The sequence below is a fragment of the Bufo bufo genome, chromosome 3 (assembly GCF_905171765.1).
Source record: "Bufo bufo chromosome 3, aBufBuf1.1, whole genome shotgun sequence".
NCBI classification, from domain to species: Eukaryota; Metazoa; Chordata; class Amphibia; order Anura; family Bufonidae; genus Bufo; species Bufo bufo.
In genome coordinates, this window is record NC_053391.1 from 119,652,257 (window position 1) to 119,666,504 (window position 14,248).

The following is a 14,248-nucleotide window of genomic DNA, read 5'->3' on the forward strand; positions in this document are numbered from 1 at the left end:
CAGCCGGAAAAAGCGAAGCCAAACGTATCTGTCCTGGCACACAATGTAAGTCAATGGAGACGGATCCTTCTTCCCTGACACAATAGAAAACGGATCCGTCCCCCATTGACTTTCAATGGAGTTCATGACGGATCCGTCTTCGCTATAGAAGACATAATAAAACCGGATCCGTTCATGGCGGATGCATGCGGTTGCATTATTGTAACGGAAGTGTTTTTGCAAATCCAGGGTGGATCCGCAAAAAAACGCTAGTGTGAAAGTAGCCTTAAAAATGCAAACAGATCAGTGACACACTGCCACCACGAAAACTAAAGCTAGACTGCATAAAACCCTGCAGATTAATAAAGTATACAAAAACAAAAAACTGTAATACACAATCTGATGTATACAAAAGGCTTATCTACACTGTAAGTTGGCCACGTTCTGTCAGCTGGGGGCAACCAACAAACAATACAGGGCAATCAGGGACAGTACTAGAGCTGCCCTGCAACGGTGGCATCAACCAAAGGAAGGGTCCTGGCCTCCCAGTCTGGGGTTGGGTGGCTAACTGGAGACACAATAGGGAGCAGCGCTGCAGTGGATGGAGATGTGTAGTTCCAGCGCCTCACTATGCCGGTACAGCTGATCAGGAGGGGTGCGGGGTGTCAGACCCCTTCCGATCAGATACTGATGGCCTACCCTCAATGGAAAGAAACTGGACAACCCCTTTAAGGGCGTCAAAGAACCCCTGAATTGTTCTAAGGGTGTATTGAGATGATGCAGTTAAACCTGTTTTGCCATGGTCTTCGGGGTGGTTGCCATTTTTACAGGTCAAACACATTAAATAGATGCGTATCACATTCTCTAAATACACCCTAAACAGCAGTACTCAAAGACGACTTCCAAAATAATAGGGTCACACAAACCTACACCAGAGATGGATAAAACCTCAGGTCACCGTGAAAGACCAGAAAAATTGACTCCAACGACCGTGTCTCGCTCCTGAATTTTTAGGCATATGGTACCTGGGTGCTTCTTCTACCCAGTGCTGAATGGGTGGTGCTGGGCATCAGATGGTAATAGCCCTTCCTGCAACCATCTCCTAAAAGATTGGCGTGCCATTACTGGAGGCTGCGTGCAGTAGTGAAAGGCTGCGGACATGAATGTGACCAGCAGGGGGTGCACTGCAGAAACATTGAGTCAAGTGCCGCAGGAGGAGGAACCTATGTAATCACTGGCGTAATACACTGACATACTGTGAGGGAAGGGCTGCCAGGCACTATAGTAATTACTGGGGGTACAAACTGGAAAAAAATAATGTTTGCCACAAGACTAGAGGTACAAAATGCAAGCATCACCTGCCATAGGGCGCACACAGAATGACCAGCAGTATTACAGCAGTCTATATCCCGATATACAGAGTATTGTTCGATTATATTTGACTTTTTCCATCTGCGAGTTCAGGTATTTCTTACTGCCGTGCGTATACAGCCTTAAAGGGCTTCTGTCACTCCACTAAACTCTTTTTTTTTTTTTGTCTCCTTAAAATCCTTATGCTGCGATTTCTCAATATATAGGGCTATTACTCAGTTTGGTTCAGTAGTTATATAAAAAAACTGACTTTTATAATATGCAAATTACCTCTCTAGTAGCAGGTAGGGCGGCTACCTGCTGCTAGCAGCCGCATCCTCCATTCATAATGACGCCCCCTCCTCATGTTGATTGACAGGGCCAGCGGACGCGCTCGTTCTCTGACTGGCCCTGTCTGCGTTTTAAATCTCGCGCCGGTCTTCAGTTGGTGCAGGCGCACTGAGTGGAGGACGCTCGCTCAGCCGCTCCATCCTCAGTGCGCCTGCGCCGGGTGACGTCATCGGCGCAGGCGTCCTGAGGATGGAGCGGCCGAGCGAGCGTCCTTCACTGAGTGCGCCTGCGCCAACTGAAGACCGGCGTCAGATTTAAAACGCAGACAGGGCCAGTCAGAACGAGCGCGTCCGCTGGCCCTGTCAATCAACATGAGGAGGGGGCGTCATTATGAATGGAGGATGCGGCTGCTAGCAGCAGGTAGCCGCCCTACCTGCTACTAGAGAGGTAATTTGCATATTATAAAAGTCAGTTTTTTTATATAACTACTGAACCAAACTGAGTAATAGCCCTATATATTGAGAAATCGCAGCATAAGGATTTTAAGGAGACAAAAACAAGAATAATGCGTTTAGTGGAGTGACAGAAGCCCTTTAAACTCTGTAATGTACAGCAGGAGGCTTCTCAGTGGCTTCTACAGCCAGGTGATATATATTCCCAAGACCCAGGATGACTAAAGCAGCGCTCCATTTCTCTACAGCTACCGACTGCTATTATATTTTATCTTCCCACCGTGTCATGGCAGAAATATCTCCTCTGAGATCTTGCTCAATGTCTGGAAACAGATCCAGCCTTAGCACCCGTGTTCAGATCAGTAGCATCCAGCGCAGCTCCAGGGAAGCTGTCAAGTGCGGCACGGTTAAGACTTTATTATCAATTACAATATCTATTACAGATGAGAAAAAAAGCACTGCAAGCAAAAAAAAAAAAAAAAAAAAAAAAAAAAAAAAAAAAAAAAAAGGAAAGTAGAGGCCCCCGTACTCCAGACAAATAATACACTATACAATGGAGACCGTAATGACAGGGTGAGACGCTGAAGAACATGCATCCAATATTACATTACACATAAGGTCCTCCAGTTGTCCTCTTCTGTGGTAGGGAGGGAAGCCCCTCCAAAAACTTTAGTAATTGGAGGTTTTTACCCAAGACCTTTCATGTGGCCCATAATCAACCAGAGACCTTGTCTCCTGACATCGGCAGTGTATCTGCTACCAGCGGACATCAACGCTTGCTCGTCTGTTGGCTGACTGGCGGGGTGTTTTAGGGCGCCTTCACACGTAGTGGAAAATTCTGCCAGAAAATCCTCAACATCAAGACTTTCCCCATCTACATTACGCAGCGCACACAATGTTGTGTTGCGCATTTCCTGTAGGAGAAGCTCTATTCAACGGGAAGGTGAAAGGACCTGTTTTTTTTTTCGTTTCGGAAGGTCCCCTCATTCACACCAAAAAATCCACAACTTTATAAAAATCTGCACCTGCAGATTTTCTGTGTGAAGGCACAACAATCGGCCAAAAAAACCTTCCTACAGTCTTTCCCAATTACAGCCCTGTGTGTCAGCATTGGACACCTCAAAACTTCAACCTCAGAAGCAGAAGAGAGAGAAGTGAGGCCTCATGCACACGACCGTGGTGTGTTTTGCGCTCCGCAAATCGCGGATCCGAACACAGATGGCGTCCGTGCGCATTACACTATTTACAGAACGGCGCGGACAGCCTTCAATATAAATGTCTATTCTTGTCCGCAAAGCGCGGACAAGAATAGGACAGGTTATATTTTTTTAGCGGAGCCAGAGTGCTGTACGCATCTTTTGCTGCCCCATTGAAGTGAATGGACCCAAAAAACGGCCGTGTGCATGAGGCCTAAAATGGTTTCAAGGGGATGTCCTTCCCCCAAATTTTTTTTTACTCATTTAACTGCTTATGGGCATAGTCGGTGTGAGAAATGCGCTCTGTATGTCAGAGGTACTAGTTTTCTGCTCTATTGTGGAAGTGCAGCCATATACCTTCACACTGCACCCACCATATAAACTGGTAGCTTATACACCATACGCATCCACACAGCTCCAGTCAGCTCTGATCTGTCCTTTAGTCTTTTGTTGGGTTTTTATACTTTTATAAAACCGTACTGGATGTCCCAGCAGACCACACTTTACTAGACAGTGGACCACGGCACAAGAGAATAGCGTGTAGTACAGAATATTTTAGTGGAGTCAATGGGCAACGTACGCCTATATGACTAGCATATATTGGCGATATATTCCAACGTATCCATCAGACAGAGTAGTGGAAGCAGTCTGCACAGAGCCCTACGCCGACTATAGTCGCGACCTCTTTAGGGCAAACACAGGAAATCTACAATCTACTGTATTCACAGTCCTGTAGGAAAACCAAGATCACCAGGAGGAACAAATCATCTCTCAACTTGTAATTCCTCATCCAGCTGACACCTCTACATCAGGAAACACAAGATAAGGCTGGATATCTTCTTCTGACATGTCCTCAGGTATGTGATGGAGGCAGGAGGCGTCCTACACAGGGAGATGCCCCGTACAAACAGCCTACACAAAGCAGGAGTCACCACCTAAGGGCTCAGGCACACCACCGTATGCATTTAGCAGTCTGCAAAAAATACCGATGACAGCTGGCCCTTCATAGAACTGTACTGTCCTAGTCCGTAATGCGGACAATAATAGGACATGTTCTAACGGACATATGGAAACGGAATGCACTTTTTTTTTTTTTTTTTTTTGAGGACCCAAGTTCCGCATACGGTCCGGACACAGAAATAAAATATGTTTGTGTGAATGAGCCCTAACGCAATTCCACAACAGAAAAAGAAAATGTGAAGGCTACCTGCATACGTTGCGGATTACGCATGGTTTTTTTCATGCTTGTTTTCATCCAGGAAAACCGTAGTGTAATACAGTACCAGCAAAGTGTATGACCGTAATATAGTATGTAAGGCTGAAAAAAGACATTTGTCCATCCAGTTCGGCCTATAGAAGCCAATTTTCCCCACTTAGGCTACATGCACACGACCGTATGTGCTTTGCAATCCGCAAAAAAAAAAAAAAACAACGGATGACATACCGTATGGCATCCGTTTTTTTTTTGCGGATCCATTGTAATAATGCATATCCTTGTCAGCAAACTAGAAAAAAATAGGACATGCACTATTTTTTGGCAGGGCAACGGAACGGACATACTGATGCGGACAGCACACGGTGTGCTGTCCGTGTTTTTTGCGGACCCATTGAAATGAATGGGTCCGCATCCTATCTGCAAAAAAAACCCCAAAAAAACGGAACGGAAACAAACAACGCTCGTTTGCATGTAGTCTTACATGTGTGGAAATTTACCTGTTGAGCGGATGTAGAAATACACAGCATGTCCATTGCTTGTGGGATTTTTTTTGTGCGGATTTTAGCTTTTACAATGAAAAAGGGTCAGGGCTGAAAAAAAACCCGTAAACCCCCCCTCCCCTCCACACCAAAAAACCTGAGGTAACACATGCGATTTTTGGTGCGTAAACGCACAGTAATCCGCATGAGAATTCATGTGGAATTTCAGTTTCTGTGAGAAAGTTCCCCTCCGGGTTCTCCTACAGAAAACATGCCCTACCCCTGGACAGGCAATAAATATTAGATCACAAGAACGGAAAACCCCTGTACCCCAATTCCTCCACAACCAGAGTGAGAGTATTATGGAAACAAAGTGCTTGGGTGGGGGTCCCAGTGGTCAGGGTATAGGTGACAAGTATTTACCGCCAGAAGACGCGGTCTTCTCACTGTTTACCGCTGGCCCAGTGACATCCATTCAAGTGAACAGAGCTTAGCCCCGCCCAGGCCAGTTAATACTACTCGTGACGTCACTGGGCCAGCAGTAAACAGTGAGAAGGCCGCTTCGCTCCTGGAGCACCGCTGCCTTCTCAAACAGCTGATCGGCGGGGGTCCTGGGTGTCAGACCGCCGCCCGCCAGATGCTGATGATATATCCAGAGGATAGATCATCAGTTTAAGGGTCCATTCACACGTCCGTCTTTTCTTTCCTGATCTGTTCCGTTTTTTCTGGACCAGATCTGGACCAGATCTGGACCCATTCATTTTCAATGGGTCCTGGAAAAAAACGGACAGCACAATGTGTGCTGTCCGTTTCCGTTGTTCCGTTCCGCATGTCCGTTTAAATATAAAACATGTCCTATTCTTTTCCTGAAAAATCGGATCCTGGTACAATACAAAGTCAATGGATCCGCAAAAAACGGAAGACATTCGGATGTCATTACTTATGTCATCCGTTTTATACGGAATCCGTTCCTGGAAATGACATTTAAATTTTTATTTTTTTTATTTTTATTTTTAAAGAAATCCAAACAACTTTATTTGCTTATTGAAATTTATACATGTTTCCGTTTTTTGCAGATCCGCAAAAAATGGATGACATACGGAAACATTTTCAGGAACAACGGATCCGCAAAAAACGGACCGAAAATCGGATTATAGAAAAATACTGACGTGTGAATGTAGCCTTAGGGCTCATTCAGACGGCCGTATGCTATTCGCAAAAACGCGGATCCGTTTTTTTGCGGATTAGATGCTGACCCATTCACTTCTATGGGGCCCTTTTCTATTCCACGGTTCCGCTAAACAAATGAAACATGTCCTATACTTGTCTGTGAAAATCAGGACATGGCCCCATTGAAGTCTATGGGTCTGCGGATCCGTTTTTTTGCGGATAGCATTCAGTATTTTTGCGGACAGCATACGGCTGTCTGAATGAGCCCTAAAGGAGGACCTTTCATCTGGCAAAACATTGTGAACTAAGTCTCATGATCTGTACAGCGGCGCCCAGGGCTCTCACTGCACTTACTATTATCCCTGGGCGCCGCTCCATTCTCCTGCTATGTCCTCCGGTATGGGCGGAGACTTGGTTATAGTAGGCGGAGACTTGGTTATAGTAGGCGGAGACTTGGTTATAGTAGGCGGAGACTTGGTTATAGTAGGCGGAGACTTGGTTATAGTAGGCGGAGACTTGGTTATAGTAGGCGGAGACTTGGTTATAGTAGGCGGAGACTGGCCTTGTTCTCCTGGGAGTCTCCTTCTCCCAGGCTGTAGCGCTGGCCAATCGCAGCGCAAAGCTCACAGCCTGGGAGGGTTTTTTTCCCAGGCTGTGAGCTCTGCGCTGCGATTGGCCAGCGCTACAGCCTAGGAGAAGGAGACGCCCAGGAGAACAAGGCCAGTCTCCGCCTACTATAACCAAGTGACCGAACATACCGGAAGGCATTGCAGATAGACGGACCATGCCTAGTAACCCTATTTTAAACAGAGGTAAAAGTAGCCAGTACAAAAATGTGGAATTAAGGGGTAATTGAATACACAGTGAAAAGTTGAAATAGGGCCACCAAGGTGATATTAATCACTAATACTCCAAAAAGAAAACAAAAAACCACGACAGTTATCCTTTAATAAATTTGGCGCATCTTGAACAAGTGACCCTGATGGGGCGGCACAGTGGCTCGGTGGTCCTAGGTTCAAATCTGACCATGGACAACATCTGCATGGAGTTTGTATGTTCTCCTTGTGTTTGTGTGGGTTTCCCGCGGGTACTCCAGGTTCCTCCCACGCTCCAAGAACATAATGATAGGGAACTTAGATTGTGAGCCGCATTGAGGACAGCGAGGATGTCTTTAAAGCGATGCAGAATATAGTAGCGCTATATAAGTTAGTAATATTAATTACTAGAACTGGCGTATGAAATGCCAGTCTAAGTAAATCAGGGCCTTTGTTACTTTCTCCACTTCAGATGCCCAAGGGCCGGAGCTGCGACCGTGCAGCATTTTATAGTGTTTTACGGCTTTAAATTCCGCACAGAAGTTTTATCAGACGTGAACACGAGGGCAGCGATCTCTGGGAAAGCGGTCCTGATTAGTACTTCACAGAAGTGCTTGTTTTTATCTGAGGAAGACAGAGGAAACCCAACAGATGGCGGCGGCGGCCTGAACGTGGCACTTACTGACTAGATGACAGAGCACTCTGTAGACCCCGTCATCTTATCTTAATAGAGGAGCCTTCAAAGAACGCAATGTACATAACCAACGTGGCAACAGCTTTAATCAAAACAACTCTGCCGAGCAGCAGGGTGGCCCGAGGGGCAGGACCGCTCCATGTGACGAGCGACAGTCCATCCTCTCCACTACAATAAACATTCCTTCTGACCGAGACTTAAAGGGGCGCTCCACAAAACAGGGGCCCCTGTTTCCCCACAGGAAGTGCTCATTCACAGGGCTCTGCAATCCCGTGTGTTTGGAGGTCTGGGAATTGGTAACCATGTCAACACGTGGAGTATGCAGATGCGCTGAGTACACCGACACTAATCTACGGGCACCAATAGGGAGATACAGTGTATTCCTCTTTTCATTGCTATACGAGATAGAAGCTATTTTTGACAAGATTCTGCAGCAAAATATGTGCCAAAAATGCTGCAAAACCCTGGCACGCCACGGATTTTACCCTGCGCACTGCAAAGAGTTAAATCTATAGTGAAAATTTGTGTGCGGATGAGATGTTGTAAAAAATAAATAAAAAAAATTGACACAGAAATTTTTCTTCTACAAAAAAAATCTGCAATGTATCAGCCTCATGTGAACCTACCTAATCCAAGTATCCCTTTAAGGGTACTTTCACACTTGCGGCAGAGGATTACGGAAGGCAGTTCTGTCACAAACTGATGGCATTTGTCAGACGCATCAGGATCCTGATCAGTCTGACAAATGCATTGAAATGCCGGACCCGTCTCTCCGGTGTCATCCGGAAAAACGGATCCGGCATTTATTTTTTTATTTACATTTTTCGCGGTCTGAGCATGCGCAGACCGCAAAAACTGATCCGTTTTGCCGGGAACACTCTGGGCCGGATCCGGCATTAATTCATTTCAATGGAAAAAAATGCCGGATCCGGCATGTGTTTCCGGTATTTTGGACGGAGATAAAACCGCAGCATGCTACGGTATTATCTCCGTCCTGAAAAGGCAAAAAGACTGAACTGAAGACATCCTGATGCGTCCTGAACGGAATGCATTAGGATAAGGCCTCTCGCACACGACCGTATGGCTTTTTCTGTATTTTGCGGTCCGCGTGCATTCCGTTTTTTGCGGAACGGAACAGCTGGCCCCTGATGGAACAGTACTATCCTTGTCTGTTATGCGGACAATAATAGGACATGTTCTATATTTGAACGGAATGGAAATACGGACACAGAAGGCATACGGAGTACCTTGCATTTTTTACGGATCCATTGAAATGTATGGTTCCGTATACGGAACGGAAACTAAAAAAATTTAATTAAAAAAAAAAAACACGTTTGTGTGCAAGAAGCCTAAAACTGATCAGTTATTTTCTGGTATTGAGCCCCTAGGACGGAACTCAATGCCGGAAAAGAATAAACGCTAGTGTGAAAGTTAAGAACGTCCTGTATTCTCCATGTCTTGGTCAGATTCATACCACTTGCAGATCGGGGGCACAAGGCCTAAGGCAGGATTCACACCTGCAGTTTTTGTAGCACTTCTGTGTCCCTAAGGAGTGGATACAAAGAGAGAAGCATCATTAGTTCTCTTTGGATCCACTTCCAGCTTTGGCTCAAAAACGCATCAAACACTGCACTTGTGAGTCCAGCCTAACCCTTACATTTACAGCAAGAGCTACACATTCCTCATGTATGTATGTAATCTGCAGTATGATAGAGCAGACTACTAGTAGGTCAGTATGCCACACGTATGTAGCAGCAGCCACCATGGCCGCCTGCCAGCAGCACAGCCTATTTCCAGACAGCGGCGAGGTGATTAATTTGACCTGAGGCCTCAGTTCCATGAATCAGGATCTACCCTGTTACCAGCGCCATCAATCACACACACACAACAATGGCCGGTGGCCAACGGGCAGCAGGGCAGAGCTGCCAGCCTTCCAGGACAGCAGGTCCAAGTCAGGTGAGTCACACGTGTCCACTAGACGCCCACCTCAGATCTGTCTGCAGAAGAAGCCGAGTGCCAAGGGCTCTGCAGACTGCTGACATAAAACTGCAATATTGTGCTGACCCGATGAAACGCCTGGAATTCATTACACAGAAAATTAACACTGCCATGGCTTAAGTTAATAGAGCAGCCAGAGGCTCCGGGTAAGACGCGGCCGACTGCACACCTTGAGAGGCATTTCAAAGTGTTTCCGAACTCCCAGAGGTCCATTATGCTAAACCGGAACACAAAAGATATTTAAGACATTAAATAAGTATCCCGGCAATTGCCGAAGCCTATCAAGATGCCGCCATCCATCGTGACAAAAGAGCCGCCTGTGCAGAGATGTATCTCCCAGACACGTTTTATAGGCCTCATTGTATTTACCTCTGAAGGGCTGCGAGCTTGAAACCTAAATTAAAGCTTCTCTGCCTAATGCTGCAGTTTTACAGCTTTGATTTTTTTTTTTCTTTTACTTTGTATTTTCTTTGCCTTGTGTAAAATTTACTTCTCAAATAATTACGCCTCTGGAGGGCAGACAACTATAGAAGAGCCTTTATCCCCCACCTCTGCAAAAAGTCATGTACAATAACTTCTACAGGGCGTCCTGGATTTATGTAACTTAAAGGGGTTGTCCACTTCCTACATAAATTTTACCCAGTAGATTCAGTGTGAGGGGCCCGGGCACATGGGGGGGAATTTTTTTTGTGTCTGATAACACCTGAGCTGTTATGGTCCCTCGTATCTCTACTGGGGGTGCCCGACTGTCGTATGCGATGGCACCGCAGATCATCAGACCAGCAGTTGGGTCAGGGTGCTGCCCCACAGCAAAGGCAGGATTGAAGTGTTCACCACGAGGCCTCCATACTTGATCGCAAACCGGAATCTGGATCCATTGATAAGGGCTTATGCACATGAACGCGTGTCCCGTGGCCGTATTTCACACTGCAAACAGCGGGTCTGCAATACACGGGCACCGGCCGTGTGCACTCCGTGGCTTGAATGGGTCTGCAATCCTCAAGATAAGGAGCGGAGGCACAGACTGGAAGCCCACAGGCACTACCAAGCGCTTCAGTGGGATTATTATTTTGCGGTGTGAACCCTCTCCTGCGGACAGTGGATCCATTCAAGTCATTGGGTCCGCATCTGCAAACACTATTTGTGGTCCGCAGCACGGGGCGCACACACTCTCCTGTGCATGAGTCCTAAAGACGATACAGTTCCAGTCCATAGCAGTCCAGGTTTCTCGTTGGTGACAGCACTGTAAAGAAAGGTGACAGTGGCTGGCTGTCAATGTCAGGACAAGTACTGGGCGCAGTGACGTGCAATTTCCTTCTGCTGAGCACCTGGACATGGTCTGGGCAGAGGCAGGGGCGTGTAATGGACCTATCTGTGGATGGTGGACAACGAAACAGTGGGAGCTGCTCATGCTTGTCGGCGGATCATACAATTCTCTCTACTAATGGTCTATCTGAGCCGTCTGCAGTCTGTTCCCCGTGTGTCCTCACGTAACCACTGCCACCAACACCTCGTAACCGCTAACACTCTGGACGGCAGGCAATTTGCTGAAACGAACATCCTACTTCTCTCAGTCCAATGATGCACCCCCTCTTAGTCTGTCAATTGAGCAAAATGTCATGAAAAAAAAAAAAAAAAAAAAAAAAAAAAAATTTACAGGTGGCCAAGAAAAAGAACCCCCCACTTGCACTTTTTTTTTTTTTTGAGGGATAAAAAAATAAATAAATAAATAAATAAATACAAATTAAATAAAAAAAATGCCACAAGTAGCAAGACACATCACCACAAAACTTCCTGTATGACACCTCGTCTCCTAATATGTAATAAGCAGCAAAGGGCCAAAAAGAAAATGAAAACCCCTTAACCAGTGCGACTGGAAATCCGTAAGTCAGGTTCTGGCTGCGTTTATTGTCCGGGGTGCATTCAGTCTGCCGTACAGAAGTACAAAAACTTTCATTATTCAATTTACTAGGGAAGGGCAAAGGATCAAGAGCAGCTTTTAGTGAGTCGACCCCCACCACACACAAAATACGGTAATCCTCCAGGATTAGCAAATGTTACAACAGCAACTCGAGAAAGGAGTCGTACAGAACAATAATCCACTTTACCCTCACGGCTAAAAATAGGGGGAGTGAAACAGGACTAGGAAAGGCAAACGGCCAGACTGTACACCGATGCCATACCATCAATGTGAGACTGGGGGAGGGGCAGACCGCTGGCATCTAGACTGAACACCACAAAAAACGAGCGCCACTTCTTGTGGTCAGGCTGATCCCAAAATGTAAAATCTCACTAAATTGCCCCAGAATTTGTTCACAGCACCCGCCCCCCGAATGTCCCTTATTAACACCCAATTCACAAATGAATGAAATGTATTTCTTACGAGAAAAGAAGTTGGTATTATCCACAGCGACCAATCACATCACTTTTTCATTTCCAACTCTGCCCTGGAAAAAGGAAAGCTGAAATCTGATTGGCTGTTGTGAGCAATACTGACACTCCCTGAGGGCCAATGAGATTAAAGCAGCCCTCCGGGTCTGACATAACAGGGGCAGTGCATAGTAAGAGGATCATGTCATGTCACCTCTACTGATGTGTCGCTTTTACTAAATAATTGTATTTCCAATGCAATAAAGATTCTGGAGCCTCTTTTCATATAACTATGTTGTGCTGTTCCTCTGTTATTACTACTAGAAATGTATTCATGATCCTGCAACTGGGCGTTACCAGCTGGGGTATGTCCCTGCACAGTCTCACACTGACAGCACTAATAGGACACAAGCCCCCCAACTAGTAACACCCAGCTGCAGATTCATTAACAGACTTCTTGTAGCAATAACAGAGGAACAGAAGATTCTCCAGAATAGTTATTGCATGGGGAATGTAAGTGGTTACTAAAACAGACATGTCAGGAGAGGCGACAGCTCCTCTTTAAAAGACTCAATATTCTCCTTTTTGTTAATTCTGCCAGGAAGCTGCTGATTCACCTCAAACCACCCTTTGCACTCTGCAGTAGTCTCAGACATTCCCCCTGGCTCTCAGATGGACCAACATTGACAACCGGTATGAAGAGGGAAGGAATAGGAGTGTCTCAGACTACATTTTTAACTTTTTTTTGTCAAAAATGCTGACGTCATGTAAAAATAGTCCCCAGATAGGCAGATACCACCATTTCAGAAGATAAAAACCAAATCTCACTCCAAAATCCACTACACATGGGGACAGCAGACCGCTCCTATCCCGACCCGGAGGTTTTTCTTTTCTATAAGGCCTCATGCACACGACCTTTGTTGTGTTCAGTGTCCGTTGTTCCGTTTTCCGTGATTTTCTGCGGACCCATTGACTTTCAATGGGTCCGTTGAAAACTCGGATAATGCACCGTTTGTCTTCCGCATCCGTTATCCGTGTTTCCAGTCCGTCAAAAAAAATTACCTGTCCTATTTTTTTCACGGACAACAGTTCGCGGACCCATTCAAGTCAATAGGTCCGTGAAAAAAGACGGAGGCACACAAGATTGTCATCCGCGTCCGTTTTTTTCCAATCATTTGCAAGGCAAACTTGACTTAGATTTTTTTTTCACTTTTCATGTCTGGTGATCCTCCAAAAATCAAGGAAGACACACGGAAACGGATCACGGAACAGCTTTTTGCGGACCGCAAAAAAATACTGTCGTGTGCATGAGGCCTAAGGCTGTGGCCACACAGTTTTTTGGAGGCGGTTTTGAGGCAGATCTGGCTGCAGGATTTTTCTTTGCCAAAGTCAGGAGTGGACTAGAAACTAATCAGAAGTGTAAATGAAGCACTTATACTCCTTCTTGGTGGATCCACTTCTGCAAGCAGATCTTCCTCAAACCCTCCTCCAAAAAACTCTGTGAAGCCATAGCCTTAGGCACACGACCGTAGCAGGTCTGTGCCTGTATTGCTGCCCGCAATCTGGAAGGTGCTGTGCGGGACGGAGTCATGGATCAGAAGCCCACCGAAGCACTACGGATTTCTTACGTGGGTTTTTTGTCCGTGCCTCTGCACCGCAAAAAAGTACTGCATGCAATACTTTTTTGCAGTGCGGACCACTGGATGCCAATCGCAGGCCCCATTCAAGTGAATGGGGTCCACGTCCACAGACGGCGGGCACACAGTTCGTGCATTGCGGAATTTGTGGTCCGCAACACTGGCACAGCTGGCACATGGTAGTGTGCATGAGGCCTTAAGGTGAATAGATGTTCTCCTATCACCTTGATTTGGTCTAAGGGCCCTATTCCAACAAACGATTTTTGGGCTATATAAGGAACAAGAATTCATAACTGTCCCGTGTAATCATGCCGCCATCTGACTGGTATTCTATTCCCCAGTCGGGGAAGGATTTGTGCATCTGATCGCCATTAGGTTGTCATCAGATCGAATTCAGTTCTAAACTCAAATCTAATGTCTATATATTCCCCTGTGGACGGCGTACCAAAAAGCCTCCTGGTAATAAAATCCCCACTAAAATCTGAGGGAGCACGCACCTCCTCACGGCAGGAGGACTTAGAAATCAATGATAATCCGAGTTCAATTCATAATTCGAACAAGAGAACAGAATAAACTGGTTACAATTATTTCCCCTCATCAA

General features: G+C 46.0%; 1 protein-coding gene across 1 annotated transcript in view; it reads right to left on the bottom strand.

Annotated features, from left to right (window-relative positions):
• NLK (nemo like kinase) overlaps positions 1-14,248 on the bottom strand; it is a 163,697-nt gene that overhangs the window by 139,273 nt on the left and 10,176 nt on the right. The window lies entirely within an intron of this gene.